This window comes from Tupaia chinensis, unplaced genomic scaffold (assembly GCF_000334495.1).
Source record: "Tupaia chinensis unplaced genomic scaffold, TupChi_1.0 Scaffold146153_1, whole genome shotgun sequence".
Classification (NCBI taxonomy): Eukaryota; Metazoa; Chordata; class Mammalia; order Scandentia; family Tupaiidae; genus Tupaia; species Tupaia belangeri.
The window spans coordinates 12,060-18,137 of record NW_006206008.1 but is presented as its reverse complement, the minus strand read 5'-3'; the positions used below and the strand labels follow the sequence as shown (position 1 = coordinate 18,137).

The window sequence follows — 6,078 nt, the reverse complement described above, 5'->3', positions numbered from 1 at the left end:
GTAGTCACATCTTATGTCGGTATTTCTCCAAAGAAAGCAGCTGTTTAGAAGTGAATGTGCCTCTTCTTTTTTGTCTTATAAACTGAACTGCATCTTCGCACTTCATTCCACATTCAATCAAAGCAAGTGCAACCAGCACAGATGCCCTTCCCAATCCTGCGACACAATGCACTGCAACACAGCAACCTGGTTACGTGCACTCGCCAGACAGATAGAGACATAGAGACAGAAAGCGAGAAATCACTCGCCAGGGGTATGGTCATGCTGCAATCCCTTCTCCTCCATTCTCCTCTTGGGATCTTGGGCACGCACGCACGCACATGCGCCTGGCATGAGTTTTAAGCCACCGGGTACGGGACGCGAACCGCTGTCGACTATGTGGGAGTCCAGCGACTGCTGGACTATGTGGGAGTCCATTACGCTAACTGCTGGTTCCCGCAGCAACCTGGTTCTTCACGAAATTTGTTTTTTAACAAGTTTAGCCAATCATCTACTATCTGATTAGAGGGTGGAGCTCCATCATCAAATGGCTAATCTAGAACACGGAACCCTTCTTTTTCAACTGGAGCTTTATCATATGTAGCATCACAAACTCGAACCAAAGTTGTCACTCCACACTTCTTAAGTTCCTCTGTGAACTTGTTGAGAGTAGCATTGGTAGGATTATGAGTTATCAGAAAGCGCATGTTCTCATAGGAGATCTCCACAGGGGCTGGACAGTTTATTATGGCAAATAAAAAGTGTGAGCATGCGTGTGTGAATGTGATGAGGAAATGGAAAAAATCAATTCATCTTGAACTGTTTCACAGCAGAAAACATTAAAAAGACCACTAAATGCCTATTATTGATCAGTGTTTCTCTATTCGATGTGTTTATTCCCTATGAAGCTTCTCTTTTCAAGATAAGCGGAAGTATTGAGAATCCACTTCAATCCAAATTCAAGTTGGGCCCCAATGTCTGCAGATGGATACCTTCAGACTCCAAAAAAATCCAACTACATACAAACTTAAGTAGCCTTTACTACATTTAGGCACTAGTGAGACAAGTTAAAAGTGTAGGTCGCTTCCACTTTTGTTTACTTGATGCTTAATTTTACTGGAATCATTAAATGAAATATGCTTACGATTAAAAAAAAAAAAAAGCCAGCTATTTCTGAGGCCAGTCTCGGTGTCCAGAGTCTTCAAGGCAATGTTAATTATGGCACGTAGAACCCCCAAGCTCACTTGTCAACGAAAACGCTGTGCTGAGCCTGGCAGAAGTCTGCCCTCACGCTCAGAATCGCCATTAAATGCAACATATATTCCAACGAAAAACGCTGGCGAGCTGGGGCCCGGGCATTAAAGTCTGGTGGCGGCGGGAGCGAGGAGGCGTCTCTCTCCTCAGTCACCTCCGCGGTGGTGGCGGCGACTCCCCCCTCCGAGGTTTTATCTTCTACATCAGAGATTTGATCTTCAGCATGGGCTAATTGACTTTTAATACTTTCGAGAGAGTTTTTGATTTCCTGTATAACAGACTTTATCTCTAATAGTTCCATCTGATTCTTCCTTAGTGTCCATTTCTTCTTTCATACCGTGGAAGTACTTTCTAATCTCCTGTAGCTCATTGTCTCTTTTCTATTCCAACTCATAGAGTTTTGTCACCATGAATGTTCTAAATTCTTTCTCTCTCATTTTAGTAACATCTGTTTTTTCAAGAGATGGAGGGGAGTTATTGTGTTCTTTTTTTTTTCCAGAAAAAGAATATTTATTTTAACCTGATAATAGATAAATAAAGGGAAACCTCTTCTTTACAGGAGAATGACAATTAGTTAATACAGAAAGAAAAACAGAATTAGAAAAATCATAATTTTGCAAACATATTTCCTGGTTTATTCACACCTGAGGTTCTTCTACTTCTAGCCATGGGGAGAGTTATTCACTTTGGAATACCTTTCTGGAGTATGATTCTTTGACTGGGAACAAGTGCGCTTCCCTTTTCCTGTAGACTGATGTGTGTCAAAGTGTCTCTTCTGCTGTGTTTTGCAATTTGGTATGCACAGAAGGAGTATTATTATATTCAGGAGTCTGAAGAGCAGTCTTTTTCGCAGGTGGTTAAGTAATAGGGAGGATCCCACAGAACCACACAATACCAGGGGATTTGAAAACTGTGATTCTGGACCTGTCTTGCCCCTTATGGTGTGTGGAAGATTAGCAGGAGATGCCAATATACGATGGAAGAGCCAGGGTTCTGGAGATAGAAATGAGCTCTGTTGGAAAGCTGGGGGCAGCCCTGTAGGGTAAGGAGAAGTGGGAAATTAACAAAAGAAAGAAAAAGAGAAGAAAAAAAAAAGGCCTACCTTGCTGACAGAGAGGGTCACAGGGGTTGGGGCAGCTGAATCTGGAGCTGGGGCATAGGGCTATGCCTCAGTGTCCCATAGGCCAGGGGTCTGGAGATAGGAATGGACTCTACTGGAAAGCCAGGGGAAGTCCTGTGGGGTAAGGAGAAGTGTAAAATTAACAAAAAAGGAAGAAGAGAAGGGTGAAAAAAGGGCCTACTTTGCTGACAGAGAGAGTGTCATGGGGGTTGGGGCACCGGAAGCTGGAACTTGGATAGGGGGCCCTGCCTCAGTGTCTGTTAGGCCAGGGTCTAGATATGGGAATGGGCTCTGCTCACCATTATAAATATTGAAACAAGTATTGAACCTTATACTTTTTCTCATATGTTCTGGTCTGGGAGTGATACTGTTATTTGGATTAGTCACATGTCTTTTTTCAAAAGAAATGGAATGATAAAACAGTCTTCTGATGCTCACAATGACAGAATATTGCCATTTCCACAGCATGCACTCTCTTCACTCAATATCCCATTGTATAGGATATTGATATCTTATCAAGTCAAGTATTATTTCCTCCCCATTTAAGTGGGACAATCCAAAATTGAACTAAGGTTAGAATTAGTTTTTTTTTTTTTTCTTATTCAGATCACATATGGTCCTTTTGATCCCATCCTAAGTGATAAAGACCAGTTTTTATCAGTTTATCAGATGGCCACCAAGGACAGCTCTCTGGCTCATGCAGTCATCTGGTTGTTGCTGTATTTTGGCTGGACGTGGGTGGCGCTCTATGTATCTGATGATATGCAAGGGGAGCAGTTCCTCCAGGATGTAAAGGCAAAGATGATAGAAAAGGAGATCTGTGTGGACTTTACAGAAAAGCTCCCTCCCACAAAAGGTGTCTTTTTTCCACGTGACTTAACTCTTAAGACGAGGATCAGAGTTTCATCTGCAAATGTCTATATAGTACATGGTGATGAAGGGAGTGTCTGGAAACTGGGACATGTGAAAGAATTCTATTTAATTTTGGGAAAGGTATGGATCATGAGAAATCTCTACTCCCCACAGTGGAATCATATTTTTACTGCTTTTAAGAATATTCCATACTCTTTCCATGGAAGCCTGTTATTTTCAAACCAGAAAAGGAAAATTCCTAGCTTTAAACAATTTCTCAAGAAAGTGAACCCTTCTCAGTACCCAGAAGATTTTTACTTCAGTAAACTCTGGGCTCACTTTTTTCTCTGCGCACTTGCTGGATCACTATGTGGCAAAATTGTGGACTGCCCACCAAATTCTTCCCTAGAGTTTCTGCAGTCTTCTAATTTGGACATAATGACCATGTCTGACTCCAGCTTTTTTACTTATCATGCTGTACATAAAGTGGCTCAAGTTCTTTATAAGATGCTTTGGCAGAAAATAGAAATAACTCCAGGAGTTGTTGACCACCTTATTCTTCCCTGGCAGGTAAATACCATTCACAAGAACTGAGAATATTTGGAGGTATTTTCTCATTTTTTAAAAGCTTTCTATCATAGGACACATGCACTCATCAAGGAGTGAAAGTGAATGGGAAAGTGAAGCATGATCCCCCAGTGGGTATGGCCACAGAGCAATTCCTTCTCTTCCATTCTCCTTCTGTGGTTTTGGGCACCCATACATACAGGTATGTGTGCTTTTCATGCTTCCAGGTCTGGTACTAGCACCATGGTCGGCCATGAGGGAGTCCACCCTCTCCACCACACCACCTGCTGACCCATCGAGGTGTTTTTAAAGAGGTTTTTTTGAGAGTTTTTTGCTATTGGGCATGTGCACTCACCAGAAAGACAGAGAGAGACAGAAAGACAGAAAGCAAGAAATTACCCCCCCCCAAGGGGGGCGGGGGTTATGGCTCTGGCACAATCACTTCTCCTCCATTTTCCTTTCAGGATCTTGAGCACAAACACAAATATGCCTGGTGTGAGTTTAAGCTACCAGGTCTGGGATTGGAACCATGGTCGTCTACATGGAAGTCCAGCAACATAGCCGTTACACCAACTGTTGGTCTCAAGAGAGATTTTTGCTATAGGGCATGTGCACTCACCTGTGAGAGAGGGACAGAATGACAGAAAGTGAGAAATCACCACCAGGGGAGATGGCCATGCCACAATCGCTTCTCCATTCTTTTTTTGGGATGTTGGACATACACACATACACTCATGCCTGGCGTGAGTTTTAAGCCTCCAGATTTGGGACTCAAACCCTGGTTGAATAAATGGAAATCCAGCAATGTAACCATTATGTCATCCATTGGTCCCTGACTCCTCGTGGTTTTGTTTTGTTTTTATTTTTAGTTTGTTTTGTTTTGTTTTGTTTTTGTTTGTTTGTTTGTTTGTTTTTTTCATAGGGCATGGGTGCTCATCAGAGAAGAGAGAAAATGAAAATGTGAGAATTCACCTTCAAGGGAGGATGGCCATACTACAATCCCTTCTCCTCCATTATCCTCTTGGGAGGTTGGGCATGCACACATATGTGGCCAACATGATTTCAGGCCGAGTCCAGGACTCAAATTATGGTAGGTGATAAGAAAACCCAACCATCCTAACCATCATACCATATGTAGAGGTTTTATTGTTTTTTTTTGGTTGTGTTTTGTTTTGTTTTGTTTTTGAGTAATTTTTCCTATTAGGTGCATAGGTTTATCAGACAGACACAGAAAGTGAGAAATTTCACCCCAGGGGGTTTGGACATGTCGCAATCCCTTCTTTTTCATTTTCCTCTTTGAATATTAAGCAGGCATGCAGATATGCCCATTGTGAGTTTTAAGCCAGCCCCCCAGGATTTGAACCGTGGTTGACTAGGAGAGAGTTCAATGATATAACCATTATATCATGTGGTGGTCCCTGTTGAGGTATTAAAAAAAAACATACACACAACATAACTATGTTTTCTTCTCAAAATCAAGAAGATTAGTCAAAATTTGTAGAAAAAGTTTTTATTTTTATTGTTTTCATGCAAAGGTACATGGGTGATTGTTATTTCTACTTAGAGAGTTCTGCCACTACAACATTAGATATTAAATTATTTGGGGTGGCTCCATGGCTTGGTGATTGATGTAGCCAGATTCCACTTAGCCAACCATGTAGCTCGGGTTTAGGATCCAAAAATTGAGAAACATTAAGAATGTGTGTGTCCCTAAAAACATGTTTGTCAATGGAGGAGAAAGAATTGCTGCATGACCATTCTCCATGAAAGTTGCTTTTTTCTCTCTCTGGAGAGTACATGCAACCTCTGGCAAATTTTTAAAATTACTTACATTAGTAAAAATACAGTGAAATCCCAAAAAATATTTAAGTAAAGATACTTGACAAAACATAGATCAAAATTGGTCACATCTATGTGTGTTTTTTAGGAATGGATTCAACATCAGAGAATATTGACATAATGACCATATCTATTTCAACTCTAGTGATACAGATGCTGTGGTCGAAAACTTCCATGCAATACTCATGATAAGGAGAAAAATAAGTTCTATATAATATTCTAACATGACTCATGGAAATTTATTTATTTTAGACTTAACTGTATTTTTACTATCTGCTTAAATCCTGGAGGAAGGAACAGTGACATAATTTTAAAACATGAAACCACTTTTGAAGCATATAGTCTCAGAGTATCATACTTGGTTTATAAATACGTTTATAATTTAAATAAACTCTAAATCATGGGACCAGAAATTGTCAGAATGATTAAGTCCCTGCACTCCCACATGGTCAAATGTGGTTCAAATC

General features: G+C 40.8%; 1 pseudogene; it reads right to left on the bottom strand.

Moving 5' to 3' along the window:
- Positions 1–4: 4 nt before the first annotated feature.
- Positions 5–3,651, bottom strand: LOC102495878 (protein tyrosine phosphatase type IVA 2-like; annotated as a pseudogene).
- Positions 3,652–6,078: the final 2,427 nt, after the last annotated feature.